The sequence below is a fragment of the Tamandua tetradactyla genome, chromosome 6 (assembly GCF_023851605.1).
Source record: "Tamandua tetradactyla isolate mTamTet1 chromosome 6, mTamTet1.pri, whole genome shotgun sequence".
Lineage (NCBI taxonomy): Eukaryota > Metazoa > Chordata > Mammalia > Pilosa > Myrmecophagidae > Tamandua > Tamandua tetradactyla.
Genome location: NC_135332.1, coordinates 111,103,893 through 111,123,835, shown reverse-complemented (window position 1 = coordinate 111,123,835; position 19,943 = coordinate 111,103,893). Strand labels below are relative to the sequence as shown.

Here is a 19,943-nt window from a genome sequence, read left to right as displayed (position 1 = left end):
TATTATTCATATTCCCTTTTCCTTATTAATCCTCTGTCTGGATTTTCTGTTATTTGATGAGAATGGGGAATTGAAGTCTCCAACTACTATGGTAGAGGTATCGCCTTCTCGCTTCAGTGTTGTCAGTGTTTCCTCATGTAATTTTTGAGAACTCTCGTTCGGTGCATAGATCTTTATGATTGTTATGTTTTCTTGATGAATTGTATCTTTATTAATACATGGTGTCCTCCTTTGTCTCTTTTAATTGTTTTACATTTGAAGCCTAGCTTGTTGAATATTGTTATAGCTACTCTTGCTCTGTTCTGGTTGTTTCTGTGAAATATCTTTTTTCAAACTTTCACTTCACTCTGTTTTTTGTCCTTGGGTCTAACATGAGTCTTCTTGTAGACAGTATATAGATGGGTCCTATGTTTTAATCTATTCTGCCAGTCTGTCTTTTGATTGGGGAATTTAATCTTTTAACATTTAATGTTACTGTAAAGGCAGTACTTTCTTCTACTGTTTTGTCTTTTGGATTTTATGTCATATCTTATACTTTTTCTCTTTTTACATTTACTGATAGTCTTCATTTCTACGCTTTTCTCCAGACTTCTCCCTCCTGTCTTTTACTGTCTACCTGTAGTGCTCCCTTTAGTATTTCTTGTAGAGTTGGTGTCTTAGTCACAAATTTTCTCTGTGACTGTCTGAAAATATTTTAATCTCCCTCTTGGTTTTGAAGGACAGTTTTGCTGGGTGTAGAATTCTTGGTTGGCAGTTTTTCTCTTTCAGAATCTTAAATATATCATATCACTGTCTTCTGTCCTCCATGGTTTCTGCTGAGAAATCCACACATAGTTTGAGCGTCCCTTGTATGTGATGTATTCCTTTTGTCTTGTTACTTTCAAAATTCTTTCTTTGTCTTTGACATTTGAAAATCAGATTAGTAGGTGTCTTGGAGTAGGGCTATTTGAGTCTATTCTGTTTGCGCTACTTTGCACTTCTTGGATATATAATCTTATGTCTTTCATAGGAGATGGGAAATTTTCAGTGGTTGTTTCCTCTATTAGTCTTTCTGCTCCTTTTCCCCTCTCTCTATCTCTGGGACACTTATAACATATATATTCATGTTCTTCATGCTGTCATTTAATTTCCTGAGACCCTGCTCGTATTTTTCCATTCTTTTCCCTATCTATTGTGTGTAGGATTTCAGATGTTCTTTCTTCTGCTTGTTCAAACCTGCTTTTGTAGGTCCTCATTGTTTTTTTCATGTCTTCTATTGTGCTTTTCATTCCTATAAGTTCTGCTGTTTGTTTTCTCAAAATTTTGAGGTCTTCTTCGTATTTGCACAGTGTCTTTTTATTCTTCATTTCTTTTACCATATCATTACTCAACTCATTAATTTGATTTCTGATGAGATTTTGCCTCTCTGTTCTAACATCCTTAATTAGTTATTTCAACTCTTGTATCTCATTTGAAGTGTTCATTTGGCCTTTAAACTGGGCTATATCTTTGATATTTTTGTATGAGTTGTTATTTTTTGCTGGCCTATAGGCATTTGATTTCCTTAATTAATTTGTTCTGGAGGTCATTTTCACTTTTACCTAGGGTTTTGTTGTAGGATAGCTTTGTTCTATATGTTCTTTGGTGTACAGCTCAACTTATTCTAGACCTTTACCATAGGTCCTTTTTAATGGATGATGAATTTTCAGCTCTTGCTTTTCTGTTTCTTGCCCTACCCGTATGTACCCTTTTTTGAGAAGGGTCTCCTCAGATATAATTGACCCCACTCAGATATCCTCAGACCAGACAGTCCATTTCTAAGGAGGAGGGTGTAGTAAGTGTTAAGGTTCCTTGACAGTGAGACCCAGCATGTTGTAGACTTTGTGAAGCCTCTAGACTTGGTGTTTCTCCTATCCTGCCCATCAGGTGTTACTTGTCAGCTAGCAGCCTCTCCACGATGTAAATTGTTGTAGTGCCTTTGATTCTCAGCAGGCTTTCCCTGCCAAGGGCAAAGATGAGACAGAGGCTGAGGTAGAAAGTGGGCTTAGGTTGTTTCTTTTTCCATCCCCTGGGGCCTGAATTCCCTGAAGAAAGGCTGCCACCTGAGCTGCGCCCCCGCCAGTTTAGGGAAGATACACTCTTTAGGGAATTTTCCCCATTCCCTTGGCAGTTTACTTTGTCTCTCTGACGCGCCTTAATTCTGTCCTTGCTTGGGGCTGTGCTGTGTGAAGCCTGAGAATACTTGCAGTTCTAGCTAATGAGCTGTTAAGAAGTTTAAAAAAAAATGTCTTTTCAGAGCAGGATCCCCACTCCCCTGGTCTACCAGTCAAGAGCTAGAGTTGATATGTGGCTTGATATGTCCCCAGGCTCTGTGTGTTCCCATCATTTGGGGTCCAACCCTTTTCTAGTATTTTGTGCTGTCCACCTCAGAAAACCTCTATTTCCCCCACCCCCTGTGCCCTAACCCCTTTCTGCTGGGTGAAAACTCTTGGTACCTTTAGTTCTTACTCCAGGTTTATCTGTGCCTATTTTTAGCAGTCAGAATTTGTTATTTAATTCTGTAATTGAAGCTTTGTTGAGTTAATTCCTTACTATTAATAAAGTCTGTTTCCTTTCCCTTTTGGGAACCAGCCTGCTGTGCCTGTAGGGGAGGGGCGGCAACCTCCGGGACTAGGAAGACTTACAGTTTTGTGTGGAATCTCAGCTGTTTCACCCATTCTAGACTGGTATATGCTGTGTGTCTGGCCACAAATATCCTCCCAGCAGTTTTCCATATAGTTTCCAGCTGTTAACTTGCTGCCCCAGAGGACAATCTAAATTCCACATTTCACTATGCAACAGTCTTGTCCCATTTCCCTCTCTGGTTTCTTACACACTGTGCCTGTCTCAAGCTACTTCTGCCTGGAGGGTAAATTTTGGGATGGAGGACATGTTGGAGAAAAGTTTCCCAAGTTAGTTTTTCCCCAGCCTATCCTGAACTTCCTTGGCAGAGGTATCAGAAAGAGCCCCAGGAGCTTTTTCCACAGTTCCCCAAAGCCGGAATTTCCTCACTTGCTTAGCAAACGTAGCCCTTGAATATGTCACCTGCAGCCCTGAGAAAGTGTAGCATTTCTTTTTTAAAAATATTTTATTATAAACAGTGAACCGACATATCAACATTCTTGACATCCAGTCATTCTTTTTTTAATATAAAGCATACAAACATGAACATTCTTTTTTTATATATATATTCATCACCATGATAATTTCTTAGACCATTTGCATTACTCCAGAAAAAGAAAAAAAAACAAAACTCATGCATACCATACCCCTTACCCCTCCTTTTGTTGATATTGGGTATTTCCATTTACCTAATGTCTTTTAACGTTTGTTTCCCCTATATTTTTTCTTATTCCCCTTACCACTCCCTTTCATTGATCACTAGTATTTCAGTCTACTCAATTTATTTATTTTATTTTATTTTTATTGACAAACCAAAACAACATACAAACATGAACATTCTTAACATACAAACATTCCATATATGGTGTACAATCAATGGCTCACAGTGTCATCACATAGTATATTCATTCCTATGATCATTTTTTAGGACATCTGCAACACTCCAGAAAAAGAAATAAAAAGAAGAAAGAAAAAACTCATACATACCACACACCTTACCCCTCCCTCTCATTGACCACTAGTATTTACATCTACCCGATATATTTTAACCTTTGTTCCCCCTATTTTTTTTCTATACCCCTTACCACTCTTTCATTGATCAGTAGTATTTCAGTCTCCTCAATGTATTTTAACATTTGTTCCCCTTATTATTTATTTATGTTTAATCCATATTTTTTACTCATCTGTCCATACAGTAGATAAAAGGAGCATCAGACATAAGGTTTTCACAGTCACATAGTCACATTGTGAAAACTGTATCATTATACATTCATCTTGAAGAAACATAGCTACTGAAACTCATCTCTACAGTTTTAGGCATTTCCCTCTAGCCTTTCTAATCCACCTTAACTGAAAAGGTGGGTATCTATATAATAAGCTCCAGGATAACTTTTTGACTCTGTTTGAAATCTCTCAGCCACTGACACTTTATTTTGTCTCATTTTTCTTTCCCCCCTTTTAGTTGAGAAGGTTTTCTCAGTCCCTTGATGCTAAGTCATAGCTCATTCTAGGATTTCTGTCCAACGTTCCAGGGATGTTTACACCCCGAGAGTCATGTCCCGTGTAGAGAGGGGGAGGACACTGAGTTTGCTTGCATCACACTGGACAAACCTACAAAATCTCGTGTCCTATTCATGGTTCCATGTACTTATGATGTTCAGTTAAAGTGTCTGTATAAGTTAAATTAGGACATGCACTAGTGAAAATAAAAATTTTTTACCAAATAAACATTTCTTGCTTTAGTCTCACACAGAAATTGAATTTTTAAAATGTGAATGACCACCTATTTTTGGCACCCTGCAATATTGACATTCCTTTGTTCTTCCTCATGCAAAAACATTTTTTTAATTTGTACATTTAGTCACTATCATTGTACACTCTTGGCAATCCTAGATTATACCATCTCAGTCTATCGTCTGTCTTTCCTTCTGGTTTCATATGTGCCCGAGCCCTCCTCCCTCTATCATTCTCACATTCAGCTTCATTCAGTGTGAAGTATAGCATTTTTAAGTCTCCTTCACTGTTTGTTTGGGGTGGGTTCAGACAGTGTCTGCCTCAGAGTTGGCCCCCATTGATGCAAAGTTGTTAATCAATAGCTGTGATCAGTGATCAGCCACACATACCCCTGTCTTGGGGAATAGTAGTTTTATGTCCATTTTTATCACCAGCAGGCTAGCCAGGGGCAAGACCCCATGGTGGCCTCTGGTGAGCATGGGGGAAGTGTCCTACTAATACCACTCAAAGAGAGCAATTTACTATCTTTACCATAATTGACCAACTTCTTCCTCCCACTCTTCCCTGGACGCTGTACAGTGTTTTCCTGACCTCCAGAGTTTCAAAATAGTTGTTTCAGACATTTACTTCCTGTTTAGTAGTTGTTCTGGTAGAAGAATTGAATCCTGGGACTTCCTACTCTGCCATCTTACCAAAATCCTCTTCTGTTTACTTTTTTGTTGTTGTTCTCAGGCTGATGTTTAATACAATTATATTATTCCACTTGATTGTCTTTTGCATCATCTAAATCAATATCAAAATCTAAAATCACCATCACTTTCCCTTTATTTCATCTGCAGCTTCTTCTTAGATTATTTTCAATCTTTTCTGGTTCTTTATTAAATGAAATAGCAATGTTTTTCCTTCCATATTTAGCATGAGCTTCAAGTTCACAGCCGCAATAACATATGATAAGAATCCATCACTGTCTTTTGTAAACATTTAACACATTTTTTAGATTTTGATAATGGTTTGTATTTGCTGTATTTTACATGCTGTTCAAGAACTTCTTTACAGTGCTGACATATTCCATCATGAAGTTTTGCATTAATTTTCTTGGTCTGAACACTCTTATCAAACTTGTCATTTTTGAAGCTAAAGGTTATTCTGGTGTCTCTGAGGCCTGGAACGAGCCACATTTGCTTTCTGGGACTCATTGCAGAAATCATGACCTTCTCATGCCAGATCGTGAAAGATGCAGGGGGAAAAATCTGTTTACTTTTCATTACATGTAATTCCTTTATATCTGGTGATTTAGTTTTTAATTTTTACAAATTATTTTCCTCAAAAGCAAAACTGGAAAAAAAATTCACCCGAGACACAACTATCTGGACATAACTATACTTAACTCTTTTAAAAATAACTTTATTGAGGAATAATTTGCATAGTATAAAATTTATGTTTTAATTTATGATTTTTAGCAAATTTATTGAGTTTTGCAACCAGCAACATAATTCAGATTTTAGAACATTTCCATCACCCCAGTCTGATTCCTAGTTCCTATTTACATTTAATTCCATTTCTTGCACCTTGCTCCAGTCAACTAACTTATTTTCTGACTCCAAATTTGCCTTTTCTAGACCTTTTATATAAATGGATTCATACATTCATACATACATAGTCTTTTGTGTCTGACTGTTTTTCACTTAGCATAATGTTTTTGAGGTTCATTCATGTTGCAGCATGTGTCAGTACTTCATTTCTTTTTATTGCTGTATAGTATTACATAGTGTAGACACATTTTTCTTATCCACTCACCAGTTGATGTTCAATTTGGTTGAGTGAGTACCTATGAATATTCATATATAAGTCTTTGTGTGTGTGTGTGTTATGTATTATCCTGGGGGAATATACTGGGGCAAAACAGATTTGTATTAAGTAAATGTTATGTGATAAATTGGAGTTATGGTAGACATTTATGAAACTATTGGAAACTCGAAGAACTGATCAGTTCTTTCCAGGAGATGTCATGGGTAGGGGAATGGTCAGGAACTAACTTCCTAGCGAAATCACCCTAAACCTCAAGCTTGGAAGATTACCAAATGAGGATGCTGTGGAAGAGCACTGTAGACCAAAAACAAACAAAAAAAAAAACTGCTTGAGCATGGTATGAAATGCCCTAGCTGCGCTTGAACTGCGGGGAATTCCGTGAGAATGTAGTTATAGCTTGGTAGAATGGATGAGGAGGAAAATGAATCTGGGGAAGAAGGCAGTGGCCAGATCATTGGAAGATCTTTTATTCCATGCCAAGGAGTTCAAACTTTTTATTGTTGAAAGTAGGATGCCAGGCAAAGTAGAGAAATTATGATTTTGCATTTCTGAAAGACACTGCGTTACAAAAAAATAGATTGCCAGGGTTCATGACTACATGGCAGTGAGACCATCACGTTAATAAAGCTGTCTCTGTAGCCCGGGTTCAAGATGCAAGGGTTTGATCCAGAAACAGTGAATAGGTGGAGCTTATAAATCTTAAGTGTTTGGATATGAGAAATGAGAACAGGAAAGACATTTAGGATGACTCTGAGATTTCTATTAAGAGTGATTTGGATTTGTTGAATCTATTCACCAAAAATGGCAATACAAGAAAATTAGTACATTTGAGTTGAAGTGTCAGAGGAAGAAAATGGATTTGGTTGTGGTTAAATTGAGTTTGAGGTACGTGTGGAACACCTAGGTAAATGTGCTTAGTTGATAGATGTTTATGATGTCACAAAAGCTTAGAAGAGAGATCTGAGCTGTAGATAGAGATTTAGGTCTTGTCAGAATATAGTTAGCCACTTAATATACTTTTGGAGAAGTGTAGATGTATAATTAAGTTGCCTGGTAAATTTATTCTCTTTGTTATTGCTTTTATCAAGAAACATTTGTTAGGTAGCATTTGTTCCAGATTTTATGATAAGCCTGAGGAATATAAAGATACAAAATAAGATTTTTACTGTTTAGGAAGCTAGACACATAAAATAATTTTAATATAATGAGGTAAAAGCTGTGATAGTGATAAGCAGAGGCAGCTATGGAAATAGAGAAGAAGTATAATTATCTTAGATTGGAAGTGCAGAGTTAAACTCAACTGTCATCTTCATGGAGTCTATTCTGAAAGGATGAGTGGGTGTTAGCCAGGAAAAGATCTGTGGAATAAGTATTTGGGTGTATGTGTGTGCATTATTAGCTAAGGCATGAATAACTGAAAAAAAACAACAACCCATGAAGTGTGGGAGAAAGTTACCCAGAAGATTAGCCTTTTAAGAGTCTTAAATATGCAGAGGGAACGGTTAGAGATAAGACTTGTGGACAGTGTTATAGGTACTGGTGAGGAACATAGGTGATGAACTTTTTTTTTTCTTTTTAATTTTTTATTAATTAAAAAAATTACGAGAAACACAAACATTCCCAACACATACACTCCGCAATTCACAATTTCATCACGTAGTTGCATATTCATCATCATGATCATTTCCCAGAACATTAGCATCAATTCAGAAAAAGAAATAAAAAGACAACAGAAAAATATAACAAACACAAAAAAAAATTTTACAGGCCATACCCCTTACTGATCCCTTTCATTGATCACTAGCATTTCAAACTAAATCTATTTTAACATTTGTTCCCCCTATTTATTTTTATTCCATATGTTCCTCTCATCTGTTGACAGCGTAGATGAAAGGAGCATCAGACACAAGGTTTTCACAATCACACAGTCACATTGTGAAAGCTATATTATTATACAATCATCATCAAGAAACATGGCTACTGGAACACAGCTCTACATTTTCAGGCAGTTCCCTCCAGCCTCTCCATTACTTCTTGGGTAGCAAGGTGATATCTACTGAATGCATAAGAATAACCTCCAGGATAACCTCTCGACTGTTTGGAATCTCTCAGCCATTGACACTTTGTCTCATTTCACTCTTCCCCCTTTTGGTCAAGAAGGTTTTCTCAATCCCTTGATGCTGGGTCTCAGCTCATTCTAGAGTTTTTCTCAATCCCTTGATGCTGAATCTCAGCTCATTTTGGGATTTCTGTCCCATGCTGCCAGGAAGATCCACACCCCTGGGAGTCATGTCCCACATAGATAGGCGGAGGGTGGTCAGTCTGCTTGCTGTGTTGGGTGGAGAGAGAGGCCACATCTGAGCAACAAAAGAGGTTCTCTTGGAGGTGCCTCTTAGGCTTAATTTTAAGTAGGCTTGACCTGTCCTTTGTGGGGTTAAGTTTCATATGAACAAACCCCAAGACTGGGGGCTCAGCGTATAGCTTTGGTTGTCCACACTGCTTGTGAGAATATCAAGAATTCAACTTGGGAAAGTTGAGTTTTCCCCCGTTCTCGACTTTGCAAATACTTTTCCACTCACTGATCAAATCACTCTGGGATTCATCAGGCATCACCTGGACAAACCAATAAACTCTCATGTCCTATACAAAGTTCCATGTACTTAAGATGTTCAATCAACTATCTACATAAGTTATATTAGAAGATGCACTAGTCAAAGTATAGATTTGTACCAAATAAACATTTTTTGCTTTAGTCTTACACATTAGTTGAAATTTTAAAATATTAATTACCATCTATTTTCAGCACACTGCAGTAATGACATTCTTTTATTTTTCCTCATGCAAAAACATTTTTAAATTTGTACATTTAGTCACTATCATTATACACTCTAGGCATTCCTAGATTACACCATCTCAATCTTTATCGTCTATCTTTCTTTGTGATTTCATTTATGCCCCAGCCCTCCTCCCTCTATCATTCTCATATGCAGTTTCATTCAGTGTTTTAACATAATTGTATTACAGTTAGGTAATATTGTGCTATCCATTTCTGAGTTTTTAATATTCAGTCCTGTTGCACAATCTGTATCCCTCCAGCTCCAATTACCCAATATCTTACCCTATTTCTGTCTCCTGATGGTCTCTGTTACCTAGGAAATATTCCAGGTTTATTCACTACTGTCAGTTCATATCAGTGAGACCATACAGTATTTGTTCTTTTGTTTCTGGCTAATCACACTCAGCATAATGTCCTTAAGGTTTGTTCATATTGTTACATACTTCATAACTTTTTTCTGTCTTACAGCTGCATAATATTCCATCTTATGTAAATGTCACAGATTGTTTAGTCAGCTGTCTGTTGATGGACATTTTGGCTGTTTTCATCTCTTGGTAATTGTTAATAATGCTGCTATAAACATTGGTGTGTAAATGTCTATTTGTGTCCTTGGCCTCGTGTCCTTTGATTAGAGACAACATATAGATGGGTCCTGTTTTTTAATCCATTCTGCCAGACTGTCTTTTGATTGAGGAGTTTAATCCATTAACATTCAGGGTTATTACTGCATGGGTAGTACTTTCTTCTACTATTTTGCCTTCTGAATTTTATATGTCATATGTAATTTTCCTTCTTTTTACCTTTACTCATAGTCTTCCTTTCTACACTCTTCTCCACACCTCTCTCTTCTGTCTTCGTATCTGTCTCTAGTGTTCCCTTTAGTATTTCTTGCAGAGCTGGTCTCTTGGTCACAACACAAATTCTCTCAGTGATTTTTTGTCTGAAAATGTTTTAATTTCTCCCTCATTTTTGAAGGACAGTTTTGCTGGATATAGAATTCTTGGTTGGCAGTTTTTCTCTTTTAATAATTTAAATATATTATCCCACTGTCTTCTCGCCTCCGTGGTTTCTGCTGAGAGATCTGCGCATAGTCTTATTGGGCTTCCCTTGTATGTGATGAATTGCTTTTCTCTTGCTGCTTTCAAGATCCTCTCTTTCTCTTTGACCTCTGACATTCTGATTATTAAATGTCTTGGAGTATGTCTATTTGGATCTGTTCTCTTTGGGGTACGCTGCACCTCTTGGATCTGTAATTTTTTTTTTTTTTTTTAAAGGAAAGACAGAGAGAAGGAAGGAAGGAAGGAAGAAAGGGAAACATCTTTAAACATTTTCTTGTTTTTATTGTATTCTGTTTCTCCGTTTTTGTTACATGGGCTGGGGCCGGGAATCGAACCGAGGTCCTCCGGCATAGCAGGCAAGCACTTTGCCCGCTGAGCCACCGCGGCCCGCCCTGGATCTGTAATTTTAAGTCTTTCATAAGAGTTGGGAAATTTTCAGTGATAATTTTCCTCCATTAGTTTTTCTCCTCCTTTTCCCTTCTATTCTCCTTCTGGGACACCCACAGCACGTATATTCGTGCGCTTCATATTGTCTTTCAATTCCCTGAGTCCCTGCTCATATTTTTCCATTTTTTCCCTATAGTTTCTGTTTCTTGTTGGATTTCAGATGTTCCGTCCTCCAGTTTAGAAATCCTATGTTCTGTCTCTCGAAATCTACCATTGTAGGTTTCCATTGTTTTTTTTCATCTCTTCTACTGTGTCTTTCATTCCCATAAGTTCTGTGATTTGTTTTTTCAGACTTTCAGTTTCTTCTTTTTGTTCTTTCCTTACCTTATTTATATCCTCCCTCAATTCATTGATTTGGTTTTTGATGAGGTTTTCCATGTCTGTTCATACATTCTGAATTAATTGTTTCAGCTCCTGTATGTCATTTGAATTGTTGGTTTGTTCCTTTGACTGGGCCATATCTTCAATTTTCCTAGTGTGATTTGGTTTTTTTGCTGGCGTCTAGGCATTTAATTACCTTAATTAGTTTATTCTGGAGATTGCTTTCACTTCTTTTATCTAGGGTTTTCTTGCTGGATAAATTTGTTGTCTATCTGTTCTTTGACATTCAGTTCAGTTATCTGGACCTTTAGCTTAGATTTTGTTTAACAGAGGAGAATTTTTCAGTTCTTGTTTTCTTGTTTCTTGCCCTGCTTGTGTGGTGCCTTTCCCACACACACACTTAGGAGGGTCTACTTAGATATTATAGACCCCAGCCAGATTTTCCCAGACCGAACTGGCCTCCTATCACGAGGAAAGTGTCGCCTGCGTCAGTTTTCCCTGAGGGTGAGACCCAGCAGGTTGGAGGACTTTCCTGTGAAGTCTCTGGACTCTTTTTCTTATCCTGCCCTGTGTGTGGCGCTTGTCTGACTGCAGGTCCCACCAGCGTAAGATGATGCGGTACCTTTAACCCCGGCAGACTCTCCCTGCTGGGGGCGTGGTGGAGACAGAGGAGAGGTTGTAGGCTGGTTTTAATGGCTTCAAATTACCAAGTCCTGGGGTCTGAATTCCTTGAGGGAGGAATTCCACCTGAGTTGGGCTTCACCCCTCCCCTGGGGAAGGCACAGGCTCTAGACAAGCCCCCAAAAGAGCTTACTTCTGCCTATACCTGGGGCAGTTGCAGCCTGAAAAGTCCTGCCACTGTATCCAGAGGCAGTCAAACGCGCACGTTGTTAAGCCACCATCTTGACCCGGAATGGTAATGAACTTTTGAAGACATAGTTCAGGAAGTGACATAGGACATGGAACTGAAGCTGAGGCTTGAAAGACCATTTGGTGTCTTAGAATTTTCATATTCGTGTTATTTGGTGGAAGCTGAGGCTTGAAAGACCATTTGGTGTCTTAGAATTTTCATATTCGTGTTATTTGGTATGTGAGATTATGCATTATTTGTCCTTTTGTGTCTGCCTATTCTACTCAATGTGATGTCTTCAGTTCATCCATGTTGTTGCATATATCAGAACTTCATTCCTTTTTATGGCTGAATAATATTCTGTTGTATGTATTTACCATATTTTGTTTATCCATCCATCTGTTGATTGATACTTGGGTTCCTTCCACTTTATAGCTACTGTAAATAATGCTGCTATGAACATTTGTGCAAATATCTTGAGTCCCTGTTTTCATTTCTTTTGGATATATACCTAGAAATGGGATTCCCGGGTCATATGGTAATTCTGTGTTCAACTCTCTCAGGAACCTTCAAATTGTTTGTCATAATGGCTGTACCATTTTGCATTCCTATCAGCAATGTACAAGTGTTCTATTTCTCTATTTGTCAGCTATTGCTAGTTTCCATTTTTTTAAAATAATAGCCATTCTGGTGAGTATGAAATGGTATCTCATTTTGGTTTTGTTTTGCATTTCCCTGATGACTTATGATGTTGAGCATCTATTTGTGTCCTTATTGGCTGTTTGTGTGTATCTTTGGAGAAATGTCTATTCTATTCCTTTTCCCATTTTTAAATTAGTTTGTCTTTACTTTTTGTGTTGTAGATATTCTTTACTTATTTTGGTGTTAATCCCTAGTCAGATATTGATTTCCAAATATTTTCTCCTACATGTTGTTTTTCCACTGTCTTGATGATTCCCTTTGTTGCATAAAAGTTAATTTTAATGCATTCAATTTAATTTTCTTTTGTTGTTTGTTTACTATTTAGAGGGTTGTTTTATCTTTTAGTGTATATTCTAGATACAAGTCCTTTGTCACATACATGATTTTCAGATAGTTTCTGTAGTTTATCTTTTCTCTTAATAGGGCCTTTCACAGAGCAAAGGCTTTTAATCTTGTTGAAGTCCAATTTATGAATTTTTTCTTTTACGGATTATTCTTGTGGTATAGTATTTAAGAAGTCTTTCCTAACCCAAGCTTACAAAGAGGCTTCTTCTGTGTTTTCTCCTAAAGGAGTTCTAGTTTTCTACAGTGTGTTAAATCAGTGGATCCATTAGATCCAGTAGATCTGTGATTCATTTTGAGTTAATTTTTGTGTGTAAGTTTTTTTTGGCATATTATATTAGCTTGCTAGGCTACTGTGACACTTATCACACAATAGATTGGCTTAAGCAACAAGCATTTATTGTCTCACGGTTTTGGGGACTAGAAGAATTAGTTCTTCTGAGATTGGTAGCATTCTGGTGCTGGCTTGTAGCAGTCCTTGGGATTCCTTGGCCTACATCTCTGCTTCACATCACATGATGATGTCATCTCCGTTTTCTATTTCTGTGACTTCTGGGTCCTCTCTATAAAGCCCCCAGTAATCCAGATCAAGACTTATCCTCATTCTTTGGGCGACATCTTAACTAATATGAGCATCTTCAAAAGGTCCTGTTTACAGTAGGCTCACCCACAGGGATACAGATTAATAGTATATATTTGTTAATTTACATACTTCAACCTACCACATATATGAATATCTGATTATTCCAGTACAGGTGGTAAAAAGATTATCCTTTCTTCATTGAATTGCCTTTACACCTTAGACAAAAATCAGTTGGTTATATTTTAATGGGTCCATGTCTGGATTCTGTTTTGTTCATTGGTCTATGTGTCTGTCTTAGCCAGTACCACACCATTTTGTTTATCGTAACTATATTGTCTTTAAAATTGGGTATTGTAATTCCTCCAGCATTATTCCTCTTTGTCAGAATTTTGTCTATTTTACTTTGTTAGCCTTTCCATATAAACTTTAGAATAAGCTTGTCTATGTACAGAAAATTCTTCTGGGATTTTGATCAGCATTAGATTAAATCTGCAGCTCAGTTTGGAGATAATTGACATCTTTATTGTTTTGAGTCTTCCAATTCAGGATCACAGTATGTCTATTTCCTTAGTTCCTTTTGATTTCTTCTATCAGCATTGTTTCAGTATACAGATCCTGTACATGGTTTTTTAGGTTCATACTTGAGAATTTCTGTTTTAAGGGAGTTATTGTATTGGTTTTAAAATTTTGTTTTCCAATTGTTCATTGCAAGTATGTGGAAATATATTGATTTTTGTGTGTTGTGACTTTTCTAAATGTACTTATAACTTCTAGGAGTTGTGTGCGTGTGCATTTGTGTATGTGTGTGTTTATGATTTCTTATATTTTCTACTTACACAGTCATGTCTGTGAATAAGAATTTTATTTCTTCCTTTCTGGTTTATATGCTGTTCATTTCCTTTTCTTGCCTTATTGCACTGACTGGGCATTCAGCCCAAAGTTGAAAAGAAGTGGTGAGAGGCGAAGTGGTGAGAGGCAATATCCATGCTTTGTTTGGAATCTTAGGGGAAAAGCATTCAATTTTCTTACCAGTTAATGTTAGCTGTAGGTTTTTTATAGTTACTCTTTTCCATTCAGCCTCACTGCTGTCATCCTGTGGGGGAAGCTCTGGGTCACTTGTCCTGCTGCCATATGACTGGAAGTCCAACATTTACTTTCCCCCATTGACACTGCAGGTGCAGTTTTTTCTTTTAGACTTAAGAATAGGGGGAGTACATTATCAAAAAAGTTTTTATTCTTCTGGCTACTCATTTTTTCTTCCTTTTGCTAGAGAGAGAGAGATGACTTTTTTAAGGAATTTTTTTGTGTGTGCCTGTTAGTGGTTACAGATTTCAGGCTTCTTCAGGGTCCAGTCCAAAATATATGGGAGGTACTATGTGATGAAGAAGTTACTGCATCTTTATAGTCTCTCTTCTTTATTTGTAATGCCTACTTTATAGGGTTATTACAGGATTAAATGATACAATATATGCAGTCAATAAATGTTAGTTTTTATCCCCTATAATTTGTTTGGCAAGGAGAGTACATATCATCTACGTTCAACATCTTTTGTATCTATTTACATAATATTAGCCCAGTTGCTTACATATTTGTAATACTAATATACAGGTAACAGGAATATCTGTGGAGCTGAATACTTAAAATTTGTATACCTTTCTTTCTGCATTATATGTTAATAAAAAGTTAATACTAAAAATAGGTATATAGGAAAAGCACTTACACATTATTAAAATTTTAACTGGAGTTATTTCTGGGATTATAGGTGATGTGCTTTTCTCCTTTGTATGTTTTCAGTATTTTCCAGATTTTCTAATTTGATGATGGGTTACTTTTATAATTATTTTTTAAAATTTAAAAGGTAGTTTAATACTGAAATATTTATGAATTAAATGGTAGGTCTGGAATTTGATTTAACTTATTCCACTGGGAAAGGGAAGCATGAAATGGATGGGGGTGCAGATGAAACAAAATGTAATTGTAGGTGGACATTGAGATATGGGTGTTCATTATGCTGTTCTCTACTTTTGAATATGTTGAAAATTTCCATAATAAAAAAATTTAAAAGGCCGTTAACATAAAAGAGTACAGTGTGAAATGGGAGACTTACTAAGGGCTCAAGTAAAAGGTGACATGGACTTTTTGAATAAAGTAAGTGTGTCCTTATTTTAGAGTGTGTATAGTATTTTGCTGTTGCAAAGTGTTGAGGTGGCTATGGATCACTGTTTTTGTTCTGTAATTAAGGGCTCCTACATTTTGACTGGGCTGCTTTAGCTGAGCTGCTGTATTACAGAATGTGCATGAAATGTGACTTTTCTTTTCCCTGCAACAATTGGAATTGATCATTCCAATCAGATACATGTGTTTGATATTTTTAATATAACTTTGTTGTGGCATATTTTACATATTTAGTTCACTCATTTCAAGTGTAAAGTTCAGTGATAATTTTATTAAATTTACTAACTGCAACCATCACCATAAATCAATTTTAGAACATTTCCATCATTCCCATAAAATCCCTTACGTCTATTAACTGTTAACCTTCATCCCCACCCCAGGCAGACACTGCTTTTTCTCTCTTACAGAGTTGTCCTTTTTGGATTCTATAAATAGAACCATACAATAATGTTTTAGCATGATGTTTTTGAGGCTATTTCATATATCAGTAGTCCCTTTTTATTTTGTACAGCATTCCATTGCATGGAATTGATGTATCACGTTTTGTCTGTCTAGTCACTAATTGGTGAACATTTAGGTTGTTTCCAGTTTTGGGTAATATGAATAATGCTGCTAAGAACATATGTGTAGAAGTCTTTAAGTGGATGGATAGATTCCATAAGAATTGCCTGGGTCATATGACAAATTTATGTTTAACTTTTTCAGAAATTATCAAACTATTTTTCCAAATGTTGGCAGCATTTTATATCCCTTCCACCAATCTATCTCCCTAACCTTATTACCAACATTTATTACTGTATGTCTTTTTTATTACAGCCATTCCAGGAGGTGTGAAATGGTATCTCATGGTTTTGATTTACATTTCCCTAGTGATTAGTTATGTAGAGTATTTTTTCATGTGCTGTTAGTCTTTCATATATTCTTGGTGTAATGTTTATTGAAGTCTTTGCTTATTTTTTCATTGGGTTGTTTGTCTTCTGTTAAGGGTTATATATCTTTACTGACTGAACAAAGCCCTGTATTGATTCAGCTGTCTTATCTGTTTTGATTATTTATTTCTTCTTCAGTTCCTTTTGCTTCCCTAAATCATTTCTGTCCTTCAGCCTTCAAGGTTTTGCTCAAATACCACTTTCTATGTGAGGGTTTCCCTGGTTATCTATTCCATTTCTCTTATATACTTATATTTATTTCTTGAGATGTAGTGCTTGTTTTTTTAAGTAAAAAATCCTTTGCCATTTGTTGACTTAAAATTTGCAGTTTAGATTATTGAACTTTCTGATATGGATATGGTAATTTTTTTTATTTTTCTGAGGCACTAATTCGAATCAGTTATACACTAATTTTCAAGGCTGATGGGAGCAAGTGAGTCACTTGCTAACAGCTGAGTTTACCCATTATTTAGGAACTAGCAGCTTTGTTTTTCACTTTGAGGGGCAGCTTATTTGCCATAGGGGCATTTATGAACTTTAGGATTTTTTAAAGTTCTGCAGACTTTACCAGTATCAGTGATCTGAAATTATTCTCAGTGTTTTTATTGTTTCATGTTTAAATGATATTCTCTATCAGATTTTAAAATCATTTATTTGTTCACTAACCATTTATTGAGTGTCTGCAGTCATATAGTATTGTGGTTAAGAGTGTTATAGCTTCCTAGGGCTATAATAACAAAGTACCACAAACTGGGGGACTTGAAACAACAGAAATTTATTGTGTCTCAGTTCTGGAAGGGAGAAGTCTGAAATTAGGGTATGGGTAGGACCATGCTTCCTCTAAAATCTGTAGGGAAGACTCTGTTCCATACTTCATTTCTGACTGTAGCCTGCGATCCTTGGCACTGACTGCCTCAGTTGTCACATCATATTCTCCCCTCTGTGTACAAATTTCTACTTTTTATAAGGACACCAGTCTTAATGGATTAATGGCTGACTCTACTCCAATATGACCTCATTTTAACTTGCCTAATTCCATTTATAACAACCCTGTTTCCAAATGAGGTCATTCCCTGAGTGAGGTACTGGGGATTAGCATGTCTTTGAGGGGAAACAGTTTAACCCATAACAAGAACTTTGGTCCTATCACTAGATGTGTGACCTTGGCCATATCACTTATGCATTTATCTGCATAATTTTCTTGTGCATGCAATAGGAACAGTAATAATATAACCTGTTATCTCATGAAGTTGTAAGACACTTAACAGTAATACCTGGCATGTGGTGAACTTCTTAGTAGACCTTAGCTGTTATTATTTTTGTGTGATAAGAATGAAAGATGCAGTGGTGAATAAGACAGACAAGGTCCCTTTTCTTATGCACTTTATAGTTTTGGGGGAATACAGACATAAAACAAGTAATTAGAAAAGTGAAAAGCAGTGCATAAACAATACAGTGTGCTGTGGAAGTATGCAGTAATGGGGCCTAATCCAGACTGGTTGTTTGTATATAGAGAAAGAGGAATGGTTGGGGAATAGCAGGAACTATCTATACATGTCTGTATTTTCTTGTGTTGCCTAACAGAGAAATTAGTTGAGAGGATAGAGATTGAGGAACCTTGGATTAAAATTCTGAGGGTGGTTGTTCGATCACGTACTTCAACTTCATTCAACCCTTCAGTGAAACTGTTCTTTGAAGGAGTAGACTAAGAAGACTTTAACAATATTCATGTGAATTAACTTATTTTTTCATCATACTTGTGAAAATTCTATTTCCAGAAGTGTGGTATCACTGTTAGTATGGATCTGTTCAGTTGGGATCCATGAAAATACATTTTCATGATCTAGAATATATTTTGGAACGAAAGAGTAAAGCTGTCAACTTTGTATCTTGGTATTGCTACTTTATTGTTAAGTCACATGAAGAAATAGACTTAGTGGTGACATTTCTGAAGATTAAAATTGAATGCATGTCTATATGTTTATTTTAATAAGTTTTGACATACTCACTTTAAGAAATGCATATTTGGTATTTTCCTGTGTGCTTATGATGGTGTTAAAATCTTGATTTGTAAGTCATTCTCAAAGGTCCATTTTTAATTACTTGTGGTATAATATGCTGGACTGTAAGAAAATGCCATATCAGTTATTTAATTCTTACTTCTTATACTTTAAAAATAAATATAAATATATCTAAATAAAATTTTACTGGTTTATACTGATACTTTTGAGATTCTTTAGAAAGAGAGTTTCATTTGTGCATATTTTATGACTGCTGATAGCACTTTCTGACAAAATATCATAAATTAAATTTTGATTACATAAAATGGGTTAATAATTACTGCAAGCATTATTTATTTGTGGACTAGATACATTACAGAAAAATTCTCTATGGTGTACGTATTTGGAGGTTAAATCATTTGCTCATTTTTATTTAGAGCTTTCATGGAAAAAAGTCTTCAAGATACAAAAATCTCAGTTAAAAAACAAAATTTTTAAAAATAACATGAAGAATATTGAAATTTGAAGACAATTTTTGTGGATTTGAAAATAATAGATAAGTAGATCACAACATTTAATATTGGATGAAAGCTATAGCTATGCTATGTTCAGTAGACTAATCACCAAAAAAATATTCGCCAGAATCTTAGCTGCCTTGTTTGTTTAATTTTTAATTAAAAAAATTTTTTTAATCTAATTAATTTCTTAAAATAGTTAAACCATGCATAGTGTGAAATTAAAAAATGTGAAAAATCATAGGATGAAAAGTAAGTTTTCCCCTTTCACCTAGTCACTTGATTTGCCCCCTTCAGGTAAACATTACTAGTTTGTAGCAGATCTTTCCAGAGAGGACTCATGCGTATGCATTTATAAATATATATATGCCTGCATATTCCTTTTAAATTTTTTCCTTATGTCTATTTTTTATTGATATATATTCACATACTATGTATTCTGTCTATTTTAAGTTGAAACTTTGACCATAATTCTATCCCAAGATTAAGTACTTTGTTTTGGTATACTAAACATTTAGCTATTTGTTCTAAAAGGCTTTTACTTGCAATTAAGAACTATACGTTTTATGAAGTACTTTGGGGATAGATTGCATGGGTATTTGTCATCTTATTCTTTCTGCATTTTAATATTTAAGACTTTTCTCAAAAAACAAAAACAAAACAAACCCAACAAGTACACTTCCATGTCTCTTGACTTTCCTATTATCCTAATGGGATAGACAACTAAATATTACCTTGCCCATTGTCACATACTGGCAGATTTAGGGTTTGACTGGGAGTCTATTTGGACCCTCAGCCCGTCTCTTTCTTTCCACTGTATTTTGCTTGCACAGCCAAACCCAAAATAAAACCTATGGCTCTGACTTGTTGTGCAGTATTCTTTTTTAAAATCCCATAGCTGCTGCTTCTGCTTATCTTATGTTGAACAGAATCTATGAAATGTCTAATTGTTTTTTTTTTACCAGTAGGGTTGTTAGCATTTGGAACAACAATTGTTGATTT

General features: G+C 35.9%; 1 protein-coding gene and 1 pseudogene across 3 annotated transcripts in view; one reads left to right on the top strand and one right to left on the bottom strand.

Annotated features, from left to right (window-relative positions):
- ARFGEF1 (ARF guanine nucleotide exchange factor 1) overlaps positions 1-19,943 on the top strand; it is a 227,310-nt gene that overhangs the window by 26,229 nt on the left and 181,138 nt on the right. The window lies entirely within an intron of this gene.
- On the bottom strand, positions 5,129-14,472 carry LOC143685704 (uncharacterized protein C9orf85 homolog pseudogene; annotated as a pseudogene).